Below are 22,131 nucleotides of genomic sequence, written 5' to 3' on the forward strand. Positions count from 1 at the left end.
TGGACGTGGCGAGTTCATGTTAGTGAAGAATGCCTTTAATGAGACAAAGACGCATTTATCAACACCTCACTGAATTTGAACGAGGTCGTGTAACAGGGCTAAGAGAAGTTGAAGTTGCATGTTCTTTCCGCTGTATTGCGGAAATATTTCGCAGAAATGTAGCTGGTAGTGGCGGTCATGAGAATATACGATGGCAGGAAGACTGGAATCCGGATGGCCACGTGGCACTATCGAGAGGAGCAACCACCCGCTGAACCCAGGCTCCTTGACGCTAACGAAGTGATTGCTTTTGGTGACATCATTTGCAATAGCGACTGCGCGAATTGACGGTACCTCGTACGGAAAGAAAGAGTAGCTGATGCTACTGAGGATTCGGCCGCGAGCATTTCTGACGACTTCTTCTGGTCTCATTCGTGATGACATTCAGACAGGCAAAGGCGCTGTCGATTGTTGCATACGAATGCGAAATACCTGCATTGTGCGTTTCCGCAAAGTGATTTTTACGCCAAAGTTGCGATCGTCCTACAAGCTGGGTCAGATGTGGAGCGCAGAGCGTAGCAGTTTCCGTGGTGTAGCGGTTATCACGTCTGCCTAACACGCAGAAGGTCCCCGGTTCGATTGCGGGCGGAAACACTTTTTCGTCGCACTCAACAAGACACTTGCTACAATCTCTACTGTGATCATTTAAATCAATTTCAAACGTCCCACCACCAGGGTGCAGATGGCTCAAATGATACATGAAACTCTTTCAGAACCGGCTACTTGGTTTTTGTGCTTACCTGGAGGGCTGGAAATGCGCGTAACAGCCGCCGGTGTGCCGGTAGTTGCCACACGTTTGCACAAAACGCAAGGGCTCGTCCGGGATTTGAACGCGGGGACCTCCTGCACCCGAAGCAGGAATCATACCCCTAGACCAACGAGCCTGTTCGTAGCCGCTAAGCGCTCCACATGACGGACGCCTCCGTTCTTGGTATCACCACGTAGAGCTGCTGCTCACCCAGCATTCTCCCTGGCTGTTGCGGTTTGATTGTTTTCGTCGATGTCTTTTACTATAGCAACTTCTAGAATCGGAGGGAGCTCGTAACCGATGCCCTTGCTTACGCAGGAAAAATCTGTTGCCACTACGGGTTTCCAGGTAGTACAGCAGCAGAGCCGTCGTTTCCGTGGTGTAGCGGTTGTCACGTCTGCTTTACACGCAGACTGGCGTATCGTAGTATATCTGCAGCAACAATTTGAGCAGCAGTTGGCATCACACTGACACAACGAACTGTTACGAATCGTTAACTTCAAGGACAGCTCTGAGCGAGACGCCCGACAGCATGCTGTCCACTGACCTCAAACCACCGCCATTTGGGACTTCAGTGGTATCAAGCGAGAGCTCACTAGAGGGCAGCGTAAAGGTCTGCTGTGTTTTCTAATGAAAACTGGGTCTGCGTCGGTGCCAGTTCCGAAGGTTTGTTGGTCAGAAGGAGGCCAGTGGAGAGCCTGCAAGCAACCTGTCTGCGTGCTGGACACACTGGACCTACACCTTGAGTTATGGTCTGGATTGTGGTTTCATACACTCCCATAACACTCTCGTGGCTATCCCACGCACCCTAACTTCAAATCTGTACGTCAGTCTGGTGATTCGACCTGTTGGGCTGCCATTCATGAACAGCATTCCAGAACGTGTTTCGAAACAGGTTAACACTCGCACACATACCGTTTTTGTAACCCAGCATGTTCTACAGAGTATCGAAGTGTCGCGTTGGCCTTCTCCATCGCCAGATCTGTCTTCAGTCGAGAATATGTGGGACATCACGTGCGACAGCTCCAGCGTCACCCACAAACAGCATTAACGGACCGTGTATTGACCGACCAAGAGCAACAGGCACGGAACTGCACCCCACAAACTGACATCCGGCGCCTGAACAACAGAATGTATGCACGTTTACATGCATGCATTCAAAATTCTGGCGGTTACACAGGTTAATAATGTACCAGCAGTTCACAGTCGCAATGACTTACCTCGCACTTGCGTTAACATGTTCGTGCAAAACAAACAGTTCGGCCCACCGATATACTTCCCCAGTACACTCAGACATCTACTATATTACAGAGCGACCTGCTTTCAAAGCTCCATTTATGTGCAGCTTACTCTAAAGATCAAAGATACTGACAGTCCTCTCACTTCAGGCCACGTATCCTAAATTTGTTTGTAAATGTAGTACCGTTGTCAACACCTAGCGTAATTGCGCAACTTTTCTGCATGTATGTATTTCACTTGGGGGGGGGGGGGGGGTCGACGACTCTGTGACATAGTGGATATCTGAGAGTGTTGGGGAGGCATATTGGTGGGTCCGACAGTACCTGTCTTATATTTACCCGCTTTGGTCTGATTTTACATGATGGGCTACTACGATAATATGCTGCATTTCTACAAGACGTCAATTTCGTTAAGCAAATGTGTTGAACTGGGTATTTGTCATCTGGTGCCGTACACAGAAAATTGGTGTTAATTAGTCTAAGAATATTTTACTTGAAATTGCACAGAAGAAAAATATAGTAATATACAGTCAAATGGCGCTGTATTCTTTCAAAAAATATAGGGTGTACATAAAGTTCGGTGTTGTTGTTGTTGTGGTCTTCAGTCCTGGGACTGGTTTGATGCTGCTCTCCATGCTACTCTATCCTGTGCAAGCTTCTTCATCTCCCAGTACTTGGGTGATGAAAGTTCGGTTACATTCTCAATTATTATTGCAGAAGAACTAAATGTTATACAGATATAATACATTTGTCATTTTGAAGAGAAACCCTGCAAGTTTTTTTTCATGTATATCGCCAGAACGTAGTTTAGTAATTTGCCTATAGTCAGCGCTAGTTGCAAACACGGAGCTGCAGCATCGATTTATCGGCCGTGCTACAGAAGGGAACAGCTGTTTCATGAAATGGCCTGTTCAATCACCAGATCTCACTCCGTGTGGCTTTTTTCTGTGGAGGCACATTAAAGATCTGTTGCATGTACCGCCTTTACCAGGTGATGTAGCAGAGCTCCGTGAAACAATACGGGAAGCGACCGTCGACAATGCCATGGTAGGACGGGTGTGGCAAGAATTCGATTACCGTATTCACGTCTGCCGGGTTACTCATGGCATGCATATCGAATATTTGTAAAAAAGCTTGCAGAGTTTCTCTTAAAAATGCAATACGTATGACATCTGTACAATGTTTAATTCTTGTGCAATAAATAATTGAAAATGTTCTCGGACTTTATGTACACCCTGTACTGCATGTGGCTCAGCACCATCGAAAATTTTTTACGTATCCGAAATGTCGGCTCTCACAGCGTTTATCATGTGCTGTCTATCTACAAGATGAATTTTGTATGATAAATATCGACTGTAGCACAGTGGATTCTAGGAGCTGAAATGCTGATTACAGGTTACGTTTATCTAAAAGAACAGACAAAAAAATATGCGGAATTTGCTGCAGATTAAATGTGAAAATATTGATGGCTGGATACATTAGTAAAGCTCCTGGCTTTTATCTATAACTATGTTTTCTTGTATCTACAAACTCGTAGCGTCCAATAAAGAAAAATAGGATTATCAGAGTTTCCAGAAGTCTGCACTACTCGAGTGATCTAGTTTAGCTCTTTTCAAGTTAGAAAGTTCATAGTAACATTGAACTTAGTAGTAATTTAACAAGTTTGGAAAGTAAACTCAACGTTAGTCATCAAATTATTTGGACACTGTTAGTTCTCGCAGCTCATTTACGAAACTTAATGATTTTACTAGATGATAATATTTATTTCTAATTGTGATTAAATTTGCAGTTTTTCTAGAATCTACACGATGTCTGGAGTTTTTAGATTCATAATTGTTTTGTGGCTGTGGACAGAAAATTCTGTACTATAACGTGACGAATTAAGGGTGAAAAAAAATGTTTCAGGCAGTAGGAGCTTGTTAATATCCTACGATATGTGGTCCACACATGAACGGTTGTTCATGATTTTTTTGGCAAGAAACAAAACCATTAAGTTGTCTCAGCTTCACGAGGTGGAAGAGAACCGTGAATGGATGTCGTTTTACCATTATTGATGAAATAAGAACAGAATCGTGAAGGAGGAAAAATGAGTTCCAGAAGTGATTCCAAGATTGGAAAAGGCGCTGGCGCAAGTGTAATGTAGCTGAGGGGGATTACTTTAAAGGGGACAAAGTTGATGTTGATAAATAAATAAAGATTCCTTAGTAAAAGCAGATGTATTGATCACGACTCGTATGTTATACTTTCGTGGTGCACTCAACACAAAATTTAAAGCAAAAATATTGCTGTACAAGACGTATCAGCTTCAGATGGTGCATATCGTCTCAAAAATCGGGACGCCTTACTTTCAAAACGATCGACGTATACTGATTACTTTCCTTGCTTATTCTCAGCTTTGCCGGATTATGTATTCTCCTCCTGTTCGCAGCCGCCACTTGTTACGTGGCCCTACCACCGACCCCGTAAATGCCCGTCCTTTCGGCTCGAACATCTTCGTTCATCCATCACCTCTCCCGCTGCCTATAATTCAGCCGCGGTATCAGCGACGTGCCGAAGGAGCTCCGTTCAAGCCCCGGTCTGGCTAACGGAAGACCGTCGCCTGCCGAGTACTATAATTTTGCTGGGGTCGCAGTACGTGCCCCCGCTTGTCAAGTACTGGCACCGACCGTCGTGCATCGACCCCGAACGAATGCTCATCGGCAGCTGCTCGCAGTAAATTGGAAAACTTGTTACGCCGTCGTCTGTAATTAGCACGAAACGATGACCGCCGTCGATGGGCGGACGACTCTATTAAAAGAAGAAGCCGAAAAGGAACCTCTTAATATACGTCTGGAAAGTTCTTGCCGTATAGACCAGGAGTTAAATAGATGTAATACACGATAACAGTGACATGTAGAAAAACAGTAAGCTGAGTCCATGAGACTGGTCATAAGACCCTGTTTAAAATCCATCTGCGATCACGCCGAAAGCCACCTTATGGTGTGTGGCGGATGATACTTTAGTTAACAACGCCATTTCCCCCTTACCATTTCCCCCTTACCTGTACCACTCGGAAACAATGAATGTCTGTAACCCTATATATGATCCCGAATGCTCTGATATACACTAGGAGAGCTGGGAGAGAGTAACACGTTGCCCTGCTATTCTCGGCTGCCCCCTGTTATAATCTACACTGTCGCATTGGACCTTCTTTTCCTGGAGTAGTGAAACAACTCGTTGTGTTAAGGACTCGACAAGTCGTTGGAAGTCTCCTGCAGAAGTATTATTTGATGCTGCCTCTATAAGCGTCCATAATTGTGAAAGTGTTGCCGGTGCAAACTGATTTCTTGATTATGTCGCATAAATGCTCGATGGGTTTCATGTTGGGCGACCTGGGTGGCCAAATAATTCGCTCGAAATGTTCACAACGTTCTTCAAATCACTTATGAACAATTGTGCCCGGTGACATGGTGCGTTGTCATCGATAAGCACTCCATCGTTGTTTGGGAACATGGAATCCATGAATGGCTGAAAATAGCCGAACGTGACCCTTTGCAGTCAATGACCGGTTCAATTGTTCCATGTAAACACAATCCACACCATTATGGAGCCACCAGCAGCTCGCACACTGTCTTCTTGACAACGTAGGTCCATCGCTTCGTAGGGTCAGCGCCGCCACGCTCGAACCCTACCAACAGAAAACTGGACTCATCTGATAAGACAACGGTTTTCCAAAGCATCTACGGCCCAACCGATATGGTCACAAGCCCTGTGGGCTGCGTCAGAAATCTTTTCCATGAATCACCAGGGTACAAATGGCAGCTCCACCAACGCACTGCCCTTTTACACCTTGTGTACACGATTCTGCATCCATCTGCATGTGTGCACGTCGCTATCCTATGACTTTTGTCACCTCAGTGTACATCTACATGTTTGCCTCCCTGTGGACAACGTGGCAGAATGGCACGTGAGAGGCCAGGTTTGATTCTCGGCTGTGTGGGACTTTCCTCTGCTCGGGGACTGGGCGTTTTGTTGTCTTCATCATCAGTTCATCCTCAACCTCATGGAAGTTGGTGAAGTGGCGACAGCTAATAAGACTTACATCTGGCAACCAGTCTATCCGACGGGAGCCCATAGCAACATACACAATTCATTTTACATCGATATGATTGCCCTGCAATTCACACTTAAGTGTTTGGCTATAATTTCATAGAACAATCTTCAGACTATTTGTCGACGGATCCATTCTCGAATAGCACGTGGGAAAAATGAACACCTAAATATTTCTGTTCCAGCTCTGATTTCTCTTTTTTTATATATATGACGGTGATGCTGTACGCAGCCTGATGAACCGGGTGAAACTACTCACAGAGGTCCAGTGTGGGCTGTAATGATCGTATGACAGCGAAACTTGTCAGATATTGTAATGCATTAATGGAGAACCAATTCATGCTGAAAAAAAAAATTAGTTCCAGTTTGGCCACCAGGTGCAAAACTGGCGTCGTGAATACGAGAAAGACGTGGAAATGTTTCCATATGTAACGAATTGGGAATGGGACATATGCAGGAAAGGCCAAATATTTGAAAAGCGGTAATGTTGGTTGTATTATTGATCATCGCTTACACAATATGAGCACCAGAGATGACGGTGATATGCTGTTCAGATGGCTCTAAGCACCATGGGACTTAACATCTGAGGTCATCAGTCCCTGACATGCTGTAAAGCGCAGATTTGCACCTGGTGGCAAGTGTTGGAACTAATTTTTTTCCAGTGTACATCGATTCTGCTTTAACATATTAGACTATCTACCAAGTTTCTCTGTCATAAGATAATTACAGCTCACGTTGAACCTCTGTGAGTGGCTGCACTTTATTTTTTTATTCGAACAATCCTTTTGGAGGTTACAGTAAATCAACTTTAGTTTTGCTTCTTTGCATTTAACTATCGTTGCTCCCAGACTTACTTCATGTTGAGAACGTTGTTCCTTTTCTTCCCATGTCCCCTTTCTTTCTTTTCCAGGCCTGTTTCTTTCCTGAAATCTGCCTTTTGTGTTGCTTCTTAAAAAAGTATGTTATTTATTATGTTCATTAAATTCCTATGTTTCTCATATGTTTGTCAATTTCGGCGAATCATGTGGGCTTAAATTTGTAGGTATCTGGTAAATTGAAAATCTACTTGGTTAGTCTGTTACTATTAATCTGGTACATGTGATCATAAAACTGTAGTCTTCTTTGCCTCATTACATTAGTTAGCTTTTCCATTTGCTTATAGACCTCTCTGCTTGGTCTTAATTTGTATCCAACTTTACTGTTAACTCTAAGTCCCAGTATTTTCCTTAGAATTTTACTTTCAAGTTTTTCCACTTTTTCAAGATTCCAAATGTTGTTAGCTTAAGTGTTTCTGTTGCATACAGTGTTGCAGGCTTCACCAGTTTTGTTTCGCAGGACAAATGTTTTTGTTATTTAAGTTTTTTTGTCATTTGGAATGCACTTTCCATTTTATGTACCCTATTTTCTATCGCTATCTTTCCTATTGTGTTGCTTGTTATTCATTCTCCTCGATAATTAAAATAATTTGTTTTAGGTATTGTGTTGCTATTAATTTTAAGATCTGGAAGGGCATAATTGATATTTGTCATAAAATGTGTTTTCTAAAATGATATTTTTAGTTCTATTTAGTCTGCTTGCTTGTGTAGATCTGTGATTTGTTCTTTGGTATAACCCACTGAGTCAGTAATTAACGTCATGTCACCTGTAAGAGCTAGACAATCTAAGTGATTTTATTTGAGTTTCTTCCTAGTTGAACACCTTAGTGTTGATGGATTTTCTTCATTCTCTCACTGTCTTCTCTAGCGCGCAGTTAAAAATTAGGAGAGATAAACCACCTCCCTCTATTACTTCTGATTTCAAAAGGTTTTGACAGTTCCCCCATAAATTTTGCATTTAAGGTTATGTTTGTTAAGGCTCATTTAATTATTAATGTTGTTTTAGTGTTGAGTCTGAATTCCTTCAAAATGTTGACCAGTGAGTTCCTACCAACTGAATCATGTGCTTTCTTAAAATCTATGGAAGTTATCAAGTGGTTCAAGTTTTTGATTTTTTGATTTCTATTACGTTCTTCAGAATTAGTATCTGCTTTGCACAAGACCCACCCTTCCTAAATCCTGCTTGATACTCGCCTAGTTGTGGGTCGAGTATTTCTACAGCTCTGTTTATAAGTTACATGTACAAAAAAATGGCTCTGAGCGCTAGGGACTTAACTACATGAACAAGATCTTATATATCACTGTAAGAGGGAGATCCCTCTATAATTGTTAGGATCAATTTTATTTCCTTCTTTACGTAATGATATATCAATACAGATGTCCATCCTGATGGTGAGCTATTTATTCTCCAGATATCATTACTGGAATAATGTTGTCACTTGAGTGTTTCCATAATACTGCAGCTATATTGTGTTCTCCTCATGCTTTGTTATTTTTAAGTTGTTTCATGATTTCTCTGATTTCCTCTGTTGTAGATGGCTTTTGGCTGGTTATATTTGGATTACATTGTCATAATTAAGTTCTCTTTTGGCAAATCACAGCTGTGTAATTCTTTAACGTATTCCGATGTATTCTGCAGTTCTCTGTGTTCCTGAATGCATCGTTTTGTGTTTTCGGATCTATAAACTGCAAACTTGGTGGTGTGTATCTCTTTAAACTATTTTTGAGCCCCTGATAAAAGTTCCTTGTGTTTTTCTGCTTAAAATGTGACTCAGTAGACATTAGTTATCTTGTACATGTTGTACTCTGATGTTTTTTAAACCTTTTGATGTACGTTTCCTTGCTTCTATAAAATTTATTCCGGCTGTTATCGTTTTTATTTGAGTCCCAGATTTCCAAAACCTGTTGTCTCTTTATAATTAACTCATCACATTCATAACTCCATCAAGCATGTTACTATTTCTTTTTTTACCGAGCGAGGTGGCGCAGTGGTTAGACACTGGACTCGCATTCGGAAGGACGACGGTTCGATCCCGCGTCCGGCCATCCTGATTTAGGTTTTCCGTGATTTCCCTAAATCACTCCAGGCAAATGCCGGGATGGTTCCTCTGAAAGGGCACGGCCGACTTCCTTCCCCATCCTTCCCTAATCCGATGAGACCAATGACCACGCTGTCTGGTCTCCTTCCCCAAACCAACCAACCAACCAACCAACTATTTCTTTTTAAGAGGTATAACTGTATAACTTATTGTGCAGTCTCAATGACGTCTTTTCGAAGTCGTTCTCAACATTTAGGGTCCTTTTTCGAACTGATTTTTGTAATAATTTTCTCCAGATAATTTCTGTATGTCAAACATTAGGGGTTGGTTCTTTTTTCTAAATATTGGTCTTATCCTGAATTAAATGATAGATAGCTAGTAGTCTGAATCCAAGCCGACGCACTTGGCAACTTCTACATTGAGAACTTCTATCGCGGGGTGTCTACTTATAGCAACGTCATCGAATTGTTTTTCACCATAAATCTGAATTGGTTGTACCCATTTAGTTGTTTTCTAGGAAGTTTTCTGAAGAAAGTAGATTGTAATACTGCGCTATCCTGCCTGTATAAGCTTAAGAGTCTTTCTCCGTTTGCATTGGCTCTATCGTGTGCAGAGAATTTTCCTAGTATTGATCAGTGTTGAGGTTCTTTGCCAATTTGTGCATTGAAGTCTCTAAGTAGTAATATTATATTTTTCTATGAAATGTGATATACGATATCTGACACCGTTTGCAAAAAATTTCTGTTCACTCTTTCAGTGTTTTGTTTTTCTTATTTGTTGGTGCATGTGTATTTAAAATAGTGAAAAATTTGTTTCATGATTTAAATGTTAGTGCGGTAAGTCTTACATTAGCTGATTCAAATTCTGTTATTGAGTCAAATGAGTTTGTGTTTACAATGAAAATTGTTCCAAATTGGGGTACGTATTCATAACTCTTTTCCCTAGTTTTCCCATAAATATACTGAATCCCTCTGAATCGAAATGATGTTCATCAGCAAACATTGGTTCTTACAGTGTTATTATCATTACACTTTTTTTCCTTTAGAAAGTTTATTGAAAGTTTTAAGTGAATTTACATGAAAAGCGGCTAGGTAATTCATGTTTCTCTGTTTGATTTTATGGATTTCTTGTGTAAAGCAATTTTAAAAGGCTGCTCCGACTCATTCTTTGCACGATGTCGTAGGCACGCAGAATGCTAATGCCTACTTCTCATTTCCTTGGAAATGGAAGACTGGGTGCTTCCTGAGGTAAAATCTCTGACAAAGGGCATCTGCATTCTTGATTGCTTGTTAAGGGGACAAGTCCCCTGAGGATAATGCTGAGGTTAGTTAGCTGACTTTTTTCTTGTTTTGCATCTTCCGCTAGTTCCGCCGTTCCAAGATCCATGCTTTCCGCCTTCAGTACTGCTGAAGTCTTCACTATGAGTCTGACATGGAGCCCTCACGGGGTGCTGTCACACTTTTCGTTAATTTTTTTTACGTGTTTGTTTCTCCTCCTCCTCCTCCTTCCTCATCACTTGCAGGATGACGTCCCGGGCCAGGGACCGCCTTCGGGAGTTGGCTCCACTTTAATTATAACTACCCGGTATTTAACGAGTGGTTCTCGACTGCTTAACTCCGGAAGCTGCTCGCGTCTTTCGGGTGAAACATTTCAATAAATAAAAGTTACTTATGGCTTGTGTGTGGTCTACAATTGTAATCTCTTATTTTATTACAAGGACACTTATCCCTGCGTAGGTGGTAGTCAACAAAATATTTTCCCATTCAGGGAAGAAAGTTGATGGTTTAAATTCCGTGAAACGATCTCGCAACGAAAAACGCCGTTATTTTTATGACTGCAACCTTAACTCAGTTACTATATCCGTGATCCTTTCTCGCTTATTTCGTGATAGTACAAAACGAGCTACCTTCCTTTGAACCTTTTCGATGTCCTCTGTCCATCCTATATGGTTAGCATCCCACACAGAACAGCAATAATCCAAAAGAGCATGGATAAACGTAATTAGTCTGTTTAGTAGATTTTATTGTTTCTAGATGTTATTTGGTTCGTTTTCCCCAACAACATTTTATAAGTGACAATTCTAGTTTAAGTTGTTCATAGTTTTACTCCATATGTATTTAGTTGAATGGGAAACCTTCAGATTCGTGTGATTAATCATGTAACCGAAATTATTTTGTACTAATGTTGACACGCCATTCTAAACCCGCAGGACAGGACAGGTAGTTTAAATTGTGGAAAGGGGCCAAAATAAGCGGCTGTCAGTTATACTCGAACATACAATTTTATTTATTTGACCAAATATCACTAGAGCCAAGAAAATTAAAGAAAAAAACACAGCACTAATTTTTGGAACTTAATAACCGTATGAATACGCCATACAATCTCATGCCTTAGGGGCATGACCATTTTAATGTAAAATAGGCTAAAAACCAATAACTTAAGGCTCACACAAAAATCAGAATTTTTAAAAGGCAAAATGCCTTATCTTAAAACAGTTCTTTAATTAGGCTGAAGGCCCAAACAATCTGACACCTTAAGAGTAAAACAACTTTAATTTAAAAATCTGCTGAAGGCCCATCACTTAAGTCTCAAACCAAAATAAATTTTTAAAAGGCCAAAGGCCTTACCTTAAAACAGCTCTTGGCTGAAGACCCAAAGAATCTGACACCTTAAGAGCAAAAAGACTTTAATAGAAAATCGGCTGAAGGCCCGTCACTTAAGGCTCAACAAAATTACATTTTTAAGAAAGGCCAAAGTCCTTACTTAAAACAGTTCTTTAAATTAGGCTGAAGGCCCAAACAATCTTACGCCTTAAGAGCGAAACAACCTTAATTTAAAAATTGGCTAGAAGCCATACAAATACAAACAACAAGAACAAATAAGAAAAGGCAGTCCACCCAACGGCGCTCAGAAGGTTCCGAGGGTCGGCCTGGAATTCAAACACTAACGCTCGCTTAGATGAGACAGGCAGTCGGCCCAACCATTCTCGATCCGACGACAACCCAACCGACAGATAGTCAGCGGACCCACCGACAAGGTAACTTCCGCTCCACTCGAAAAGCACACTACAGGGAGTTCAATGGAACAACACAGAAGGTATTGGCGCCCACAACCAATTATACATTGAGCTGTCGCACTACACACAGTGCTGGACACCGACAACACGATAAGGAAAATACACTGCCTGAATTTACGTCAACGGCCAGGGCAGGTAACCGGAACGTTAACGGCCACAAGACAGAAGATTCCGCTGATGCACTTCACTTCAAAAAGTACAGCTAACCTCCACCGGAGGGTGGCAAAAATTTACAAACTTGAAAACACTCGCTGTTGCTCGCGGGAACGTCCCAACAGCTGACAACGAAATCCAAACGACGCAATGTGAACAGTCTTGACTTGCTGGTAGATTAAGTCAAAAATCAACATTCGTGTCCATGATCGGTTAGCCACGGACCTCGTAGCAATGGGAACAGCACCACACACTCCTACCGCGCATACATGCCGCCAGTGGGTTCCGGCCAAACTACGTGCCGCGGAGATTTCCTCGCTGCTCCACGCCAACCGACAACTAGTCGCACACCGCACAGCCGGAAACTATAAGCGCCAGGCCAAAGATAGTACAAGGTGCGAATATCGATACACACCGCTGCTGCCACTCGCGGAGAGAGAGTATAGCAGCATAATCCTGATAACCGCGGGAGACTAAACACAGAATAGCAACCAAGGTTTAATCCAACGCACAACATGAGCCAGCCAAGGCTCGCATGTGACTATTGTTTGGATTCAGATGCTACTTTTCGCAAAATGCAGATGTGCAAATCATTTTGAAATTCGTTTTGATCCTCTGATGACCTGACTAGAGGATGACTGACAGCGTCATCTGCAAACAGTCTAAGAGGACTTCTCACATTGTTTCATAAAATGTTTGTATAGTTTAAGAGAAATGGAAGGCCTGTAACAGTTCCTTGTGGTAGTTTCGCTAGATGACATACCAGCAGTTACTATGAGCTGCGATCTTTCTGACAGGAAATCATGAATTCAGTCGCACAGCTGAAAGTCAACGAAGTCAGTTGAACAACTGAAAGCCAGACGTGAGCAACCTTTGGTGACCCGGGGGCGCGCCGGCACAGTAGCTCAGCGTGTTCGGTCAGAGAGCCGGTGGCCCTCTGTAATAAATGAGTAAAGGAATCAACGATCAAATTGAACGGATGTCATGTGACGTCCGCCCAGACCAAACGCTACAAACAATGCCGAAGAAAAAAAAAAAAAAAAAACGTGGGTCACAGGCTTACTTAAGTAATCATTTTACCTTGAAACTCACTGGTTCCTGTTTACATAAAAACAAGGGTATGGAATTGTGGGTTCGTCTTGATGCAATATATTCCCGTTTTTCATTTGTTTATCCCGAAACCAGTCACAGCGACAATATGCTATCATCAATGGTTTTGTTTAATTCTTATTTACTTTAAGTCACAGCATGGTTTTTACGTTTGTCGCTGTTTACGGCATATTTTCCGTGTTTTCGTTGCCGTTTGTTCGGCGTAAAGCATGTCATCTGCAAGTTCGTTGGTCGACTTGCAGCTGCTTTTAAACACAGGAAAACATAACTTTCGCATCTTGCTCGTGATCCAAAAAATTACGCTATCTTCCTACTTAGGCTCGCGGGCCGCCTAGTCACGCCAAGCGACAGCAGCGCTTTTAACACACAAACTCCAAACTACAGCATCCTTTATGGAGTAGCGCCCCGGCATCAATGGTGTCGCTTTCCAGACACATTCACTTTGTGTTCGCTGTACTAGTTTACATATGGTATTTACGCGTCAGAGCATTGTTTACTTATTTTGCAACGTTTTGCAACAGCTGTGTTAAGGACTTGCGTTGCAAAATACTGCAACGCCGTTTGCAAAGAAAACAGTATCCACATCAAGTAAATAAATGTAAACTTTTGAAGACAGGATTCCAGTCAGTTGGAAATGTAGTGGGAAAATACACTAAGGTGGCAAAAGTCATGGGATAGCGATAATGACGTATACAGACGGCGGTAGTATCGTGCACACAAGGTGTAAAACGACACTGCATTGGTGGAGCTGTCATTTTTACTCTGCTGATTCATGTGACAACGTTTCCCCATGTGATTGTGGCCGCACGACGGGAACTAACAGACTCTTATCGTGGAATGGTAGTCGGAGCTAGATGCATGGGACATTCCATTTCGGAAATCTTTAGGAAATTCAATATTCCGAGATCCATAGTGTCAGGAGTGTGCCGAGAATATCAGATTTCAGGAATTACCTCTCACTACGGACGGCCTTCAGTTAACGACCAAGAGCAACGGCGTTTGCGTAGAGTTTTCAGTGCTAATAGACCAGCAACTCTGCGTAAAATAACCGCAGAAATCAATGTGGGACATACGACGAACGTATCCGTTAGGACAGTGCGGCGAGACGGCCGGTGTGGCCGTGCGGTTCTAGGCGCTTCAGTCTGGAACCGCGTGCCCGCTACGGTCGCAGGTTCGAATCCTGCCTCGGGCATGGGTGTGTGTGATGTCCTTAGGTTAGTTAGGGTTAAGTAGTTCTAAGTTCTAGGGGACTGATGTTAAGTCCCATAGTGCTCAGCACCATTTTAACCATTTTTTTTTGGCAGTGCGGCGAGATTGAGATTAATGAACTATGGCAGTAGACGACTGACGCGAGTGCCTTTAGTAACAGCACGACATCGCCTGGAGCGCCTCTCTTGGGCTCCTCACGATATCGATTTGACCCTAGACGACTGGAAATCTGCGGCCTGGTGAGACGAGTCCCGATTTCAGTTGGTAAGAGCTGATGGTAGGGTTAGTGTGACGCGGACCCCACGAAGCCACAGGCCCAAGTTGTCAACAAGACAGTGTGCAAGCTGGTGGTGGCTCCAAAGTTGAGAGAGCTTGCTAACATGGAATGCACTAAGTTCTCTGGTCCAAGTGAACCCTCTGAGACCATTTTCAGCCATTCATGGACTTCATGTTCCAAAACAACGATGGAATTTTTATGGATGCCAACGTGTCTTGTCACTAGGTCACAATTTCTCACGATTGATTTGAAGAGCATTCTGCAGAATTCGGGTGAATGATTTTCCCACCCAGATCGCTCCATACAGAGCCCATCGAACATTTATGGGACATAATCGAAAGATATGTTTGTGCACAAAACCCTGCACTGGCAACACTTTCGCAATTATAGGCGGGTATAGAGGCGCCATGGCTCAGTATTCCTGCAGGGGATTTCTAAGGACTTGTGGAGACCGTGTCAGATCGAGTTGCTGCACTACACCGGGAAAAAAGAGGTCTGACACGATATTAGGAGGTGTTGCATGACTTGTGTCTTTTTAAATGTAAATGCTTATAAAAGTAACTGATTGCAGCTAATTCATTTCAAATTACCTTCAATTTCATCATTTCCATTGTCTTAACATGTCCACAAGTTATGTTAATAAAGAAAAGAATAGAAACAAATGTTATGGCAATGAAATAGACAGGTAACTCCAGTCGACAAGCAACTTTGCGATTTTTAGCCTCATGCAGGTCATCCGACTGATTGAACTTTTATGTGTTAAAATACGCAAATACTACACTACTGACCATTAAAATTACTACACAAAGAAGAAATGCAGATGATAAACGAGTATTCATTGGACAAATATATTATACTAGAACTGACATGTGATTACATTTTCACGCAATTTGGGTGCATAGATCCTGGGAAACCAGTACCCAGAACAACCACCTCTGGCCGTAATAACGGCCTTGATACGCCTGGCATTGAGTCAAAAAGAGCTTGGATGGCGTGTACAGGTACAGCTGCCCATGCAGCTTCAACAAGATACCACAGTTCATCAAGAGTAGTGACTGGCGTATTGTGACGAGCCAGTTGCTCGGCCACCATTGACCAGACGTTTTCAGTTGGTAGGAGATCTGGAGAATGTGCTGGCCAGGGCAGCAGTCGAACATTTTCTGTATCCAGAAAGGCCCGTACAGGACCTGCAACATGCGGTCATGCATTATCTTGCTAAAATGTAGGATTTCGCAGGGATCGAATGAAGGGAAGAGCCACGGGTCGTAACACATCTGAAATGTAACGTCCACTGTTCAAAGTGCCGTCAATGCGAACAAGAGGTGACCGAGATGTGGAACCAATAGCATCTCATACCATCACGCCGGGTCATACGCCAGTACAGCGTTCACCGCGATGTCGCCAAACACGGATGCGACCATCATGATGCTATAAACAGAACCTGGATTCATCCGAGAAAATGACGTTCTGCCATTCGTGCACACAGGTTCGTCGTTGAGTACACCATCGCAGGCGCTCCTGTCTGTGATGCAGCGTCAAGCGTAACCGCAGCCATGGTCTGCGAGCTGATAGACCATGCTGCTGCAAACTTCGTCGAACTGTTCGTGCAGATGGTTGTTGTCTTACAAACTTCCCCATCTGTTGACTCAGGGATCGAGACGTGGCTGCACGATCCGTTACAGATATGCGGATAAGATGCCCTTTATCTCGACTGATAGTGATACGAGGCCATTGGGATCCAGCACGGCGTTCCGTATTACCCTCGTCAACCCACCGATTCCATATTCTGCTAACAGACATTGGATCTTGACCAATGCGAGCAGCAATGTCGCGATACGATAAACCGCAATCGCGATAACCTCCAATCCGACCTTTGTCAAAGTTGGAAACGTGACGGTACGCATTTATCCTCCTTACACGAGGCATCACAACAACGTTTCACCAAGCAACGCCGGTCAACTGCTGTTTGTGTATGAGAAATCGGTTGGAAACTTTCCTGATGTCAGCACGCTGTAGGTGTCGCCACCGGCGCCAACCTTGTGTTAATGCTCTGTAAAGCTAATTATTTGCATATCACAGCATCTTCTTCCTGTCGGTTAAATTTTGTGTCTGTAGCACGCCATATTTTTGGTGTAGCAATTTAAATGGCCAGTAGTGTTTTAACAAGAGATTTTTAAATATTTGTTCAAAAATACTCTCAATGACTAATTGCAGGGGCACGGATTGTTTCCGTAACACTAAATAAATTAAGCTATCATTTCTTCGTTCGTTTCGAAACGTTTAAACGTGTAACTCGCTTGAACTTTGCATATATCGGCTGTGTCAAACAAAAACCTAACTGAAGGAATGTGAACAACAGAATGGAGAATTGTCAAACTAATAATATTAGCCGTCACACGCTCAATACGCATTGGTAATACTGCGAATATTTTGGTCGGCATCGTCACAGTTCGCCAATATTTCTAGTATTGATAAGACAACAATATTCAGTCTCAGACAGTCGTTATATAGTCGTATTGATAAAACACTAACGGAGAAAAAAATGTAACGCTAAGAAGGAGTTGTGCGACGTAAACCTAAGTTGGTAGGGTTGGGTTGGGTTGTTTGGAGGAGGAGACCAAACAGCGTGGTCATCGGTCTCAGCCGCGTGGGATTAGCCGAGCGGTCTCAGGCGCTGCAGTCATGGACTGTGCGGCTGGTCCCGGCGGAGGTTCGAGTCCTCCCTCGGGCATGGGTATGTGTGTTTGGCCTTAGGATAATTTAGGTTAAGTAGTGTGTAAGCTTAGGGACTGGTGACCTTAGCAGTTAAGTCTTATAAGATTTCACACATTTGAACATCATCGGTCTCATGGGAATAGGGAAGGAAGTCGGCCGTGCCCTTCCAAAGGAGTCATCCCGGCATTTGCCTGGAGCGATTTTAGGGATATCATGGAAAACCTAAATCAGGATGGCCGCAAGCGGGGTTGAACCGTCGTCCTCCCGAATGCGAGTCCAGTGTGCTAACCACTTCGCCATCTAGCTCGGTTCAAAGTTGGTGGGTGGTCTACATCTGAAAGATGACGTCGACTCATATTTCGTGTCAGCTGCATAAGAGTGGCTCTAGTATCGCCAGTATGAGTATGCTAACCAAGTTTTCTTTGAATACACGCTGTAATGTTCGTAAGCCTTAGTTATCTATGAGATTGAATGTGGTGAGCTGATGTTGCCAAGAATGCCTTTAAGACGTCAAAGGCTCCCTGATCAACACCTCACTGAGCTTGGACAAGGTTGTGTAATAGGGCTACGAGAAGCTGGTGTGTCATTTGGCGATATTGAAGAAACACCTGGCGGGAATGACTACTGGCAGCGGTGGTCATGAGATGTTCTGTCGCAGGAAGACAGGGCTCCGGACGGTCACGTGGTACCGTCGAGAGGGACAACCATCGTATGCAGCGTATGACTGTGGCGCATCGTACGGCGTCTGCAGCAGCAGTATGAGCAGCATCTGGTACCACTGTAACACAGCTACCTGTTACAAATCGGCTACTTTAAGGACAGCTCTGAGCCAATCGCCCTGTAGTGTGCATTCCACTGACCCAAAACCACCCAGTGGTATCAAACGAGAGCTCATTGGAGGGCAGGATGAAGGTCTGTTGTGTAATGATGAAAGCCAGTTCTTCTCTGGAGCTAGTGACGACCGTGTGTTGGTTAGAAGGAAGACAATTGAGGTCATGTAACCAACCTGTCTGCGTGCTAGACGTATTCGATCTACATCTTGAGTTATATTCTGGGATGCGATTTCGTACTCTCGTAGTTATCCCACACACCCCGACTGCAGATTTGTACATCAGTCTGGTGATTCGACTGTTGTATTACCATTCATGAACAGCATTCCTGGGAGTGTTTTCCAACAGAATAATACTAGCCCACACACCGCTGTTGTAAGCCAACATGCTCTACAGAGTTTCGGCATGTTGCCTTAGTCACTTCAATATGTTACCTAGAGAAAGGTATTCACAAAATTTCATTACCCTACATTAGTTACTTTTTGGCGCAGGATTTTTTTCCGTCAGTATCATATTTAGCATATAATAGCCCCTTAAGTTCAATGTGAAATTTCTTCCATTGCAGATGAGAGGCACGAATTGTATGCTGCCAGCACTGCACAATATGGCCTAAACTTCTCAAACTCGAGATAGCAGAAAAGAAAACGCATCCGAGGCAGACTACATGGCGAGCGCCTCGCTCGTTTGTTCCGCGGGCTGGACTGAAAGGAATCACGACCCGGATCCGGCACACGGACCGCCCGTTGCCCTCCCGTGACTGAGGCGATGCACCATAGGAACACAGTTTGATTACAAGCCTCTCTTGAGGCCCTCTTGAACTAGTCTGCCACCGGAGTTTGAGCATCTTACAAGGGAACCTCCCCATCGCACCCCCCTCAGATTTAGTTATAAGTTGGCACAGTGGATAGGCCTTGAAAAACTGGACACAGATCAATCGAGAAAACAGGAAGAAGTTGTGTGGAACTATGAAAAAAATTAGTAAAATATACAAACTGAGTAGTCCATGCGAAGATAGGCAACATCAAGACACTAGGAGTCAAGGAGCGCCGTGGTCCCGTGGCTACCGAGAGCAGCTACGGAACGAGAGGTCCTAGGTTCAAGTCTTCCCTCGAGTGTAAAGTTTAATTTTTTATTTTCAGTTTATGTGACAAACTCTTATGTTTTCATCACTTTTTTGGAAGTGATTATCACATCCACAAGAAAACCTAAATCGGGCAAGGTAGAAGAATCTTTTTACCCATTCGCTAAGTGTACAAGTTAGGTGGGTCCACAACATATTCCTGTCATGTGACGCACATGCCGTTACCAGTGTCGTATAGAATATATCAGACGTGTTTTCCCGTGGAGGAATCGGCTGACCTATGACCTTTCGATCAAATGTTTTCGGTTCCCATTGCAGAGGCACGTCCTTTCGTCTACTAACTGCACGGTTTTGCGGTGCGGTCGCAAAACACAGACACTAAATTTATTGCAGTCAACAGAGACGTCAGTGAACGAACGGACAGATCATAACTTTGCGAAAATAAAGAAAGTAAAATTTTCAGTTGAGGGAAAACTCGAACCAAGGACCTGTCGTTCTGTAGCTACTCACGCTAACCACAGGACCACGGCGCTGCTGAGCTCATATTAGCCTTCATGCTGCCTATCTTGCACATGGACTACTCAGTTTCTATATTTTACTAATTTTTTTCACGGTTCCACAAAACTTCTTCCTGTTTTCTCGATTGATCTGTGTTCAGTTTTTCAAGGCCTATCCACTGTGCCAACTTATAACTAAATCTGAGGGGAGTGAGATGGGGAGGTTCCCTTGTTAGTAGCGCTCTCGAGCTGACCAAACGAGAGTGTTGCGGGACACACCTCTCCGTTTTGAATCTTCTCTTACCAGGAAAGTACTTGGGCTCGAACAAACAGATATGTACGAACGTTTGATTACAGTATCATTATGTATCTCTGAATGTGCTGGTGGGTGTCGTTTTTCTGCAATACTCTGCAGTCGTGCTCTAGATATCACTGTAGATATAATTGTAGACGCCATACGCAATGCAGCAATCTTAACTATAAATGTAATTGCGGAATGTCAATAAAATGCTCCGAGCAATACGAATGACTGCAAAACGGACAGTGAAGAAATGCAAGTTGATCGCTTGGCGTATTTGCACATTCTGTAATATCAGTATTGAACGCCACGTCAGTGACACTTTTGAAGTTGTTCACTGGTTCACGCGTAACGAAGCATTGGTCTGTATACTCCCGCAGATAACTGATTGTAAATGACAGAATGCATATTCATGATAAAGAATCTGTCGTCCAATTTCGGCTGTATATTACTGGAACGTTGTTTAATGAAGTCTGTTATTCACTTGGCATATATTTTATATTGCCTGAAGAAATACACATCCAGATGTTGTGCATATTTTGTAGTTTTAGGCGGAATGATTTTTAAATCTACATGTTTTCCGCCAGATGCTTCCAGTAGTACTCGTTCATCATTATGTCCAGAACAGGAGTCACAAAGTACTAATGACTTTCTCGACAAATGTGGATTCAAAACTGACAGAAAAAACGTCTTCAGATGCTGTTTCGTCATCTTCCCACTCACACTTGCATAGGAGACGACATTTGGAAGGCACCGCGTTTCTATTTCCCCTGACACGCGGGGTCCAAACTTTCCACTGGATTCTTGGAAGCAAATATAGTTTGTCTGCCAATCGTCCGTCCATTGATATAGCAACATCGATGGTGTAACTGTGTTGCACACTGATTGCAACATCGCGACAGTGTTTCTTGTTGTGACTTGGCAAGACAGCCAAGTCATTATGAGAGGAAGCCGAAAGGCACGCGCTTAAGCTCACGCAGTCTGGCACGAGGTCTGGAACAGTTAAGGGAATTAATAGTAGCAAATAAAGTACGTAGTTGATATAATACTTAACTTTAATCCATAATTGGAGAACATCGCTCTTGACGGAACATGTTTTATAATTTCAATATTAACTGGTAATGGCGCCTTGCTAGGTCGTAGCAAATGACGTAGCTGAAGGCTATGCTAACTATCGTCTCGGCAATTGAGAGCGTATTTGTCAGTGTAGCATCGCTAGCAAAGTCGACTGTACAACTAGGGCGAGTGCTAGTACGTCTCTCTAGACCTGCTGTGTGGCGGCGCTCGGTCTGCAATCACTGACAGTGGCGACACGCGGGTCCGACGTATACTAACAGACCGCGGCCGATTTAAAGCCTAGCAAGTGTGGTGTCTGGCGGTGACACCACATTTCTCTCCCCTTTCATGGATAGTGTTCTGTCACAAGAAAGTTCATAGTTGAACTGACTCAAATCACAGTTCCATACAGAACTAATATCGATGTTTTCTCTCGGGACATGCTCATTGACCTCAGCAACAAACGTCTGAGCTCTTTCAATCAGCTCTTCTTCGACATCCTCATCTTTTCGTGCTTGGAGCATAGTGATACCGCGTGATGTTATCCCTAAACTCCTTTTTCAAATTAGTAATAGATCCTAGTGAAGCTGTAAAGTTTGTACACCCGAGATTTCTGGCTACGTCGAATGCCCAATGATGTAAATGTCAATAATGAACGGTGAAATAGCATTCCCGCGCTTCATCGAATTTCGCCATTACACGCTTCTTGATGGTCTTGAACAGCAGTGTACGATTTCCTTTGAAAACTGTATTTCCTTCTCTTTTCTTTGCCACCTAATCCAGTATGTTTTTAATATTGCT

At 43.2% G+C, this 22,131-nt stretch overlaps 1 non-coding gene across 1 annotated transcript; it reads left to right on the forward strand.

Moving 5' to 3' along the window:
• Positions 1-560: 560 nt before the first annotated feature.
• On the forward strand, positions 561-633 carry Trnav-aac (transfer RNA valine (anticodon AAC)). Its single transcript has one exon. It is a non-coding gene; the product is annotated as a tRNA-Val (tRNA).
• Positions 634-22,131: the final 21,498 nt, after the last annotated feature.

Source organism: Schistocerca serialis, chromosome 9 (genome assembly GCF_023864345.2).
Source record: "Schistocerca serialis cubense isolate TAMUIC-IGC-003099 chromosome 9, iqSchSeri2.2, whole genome shotgun sequence".
Lineage (NCBI taxonomy): Eukaryota > Metazoa > Arthropoda > Insecta > Orthoptera > Acrididae > Schistocerca > Schistocerca serialis.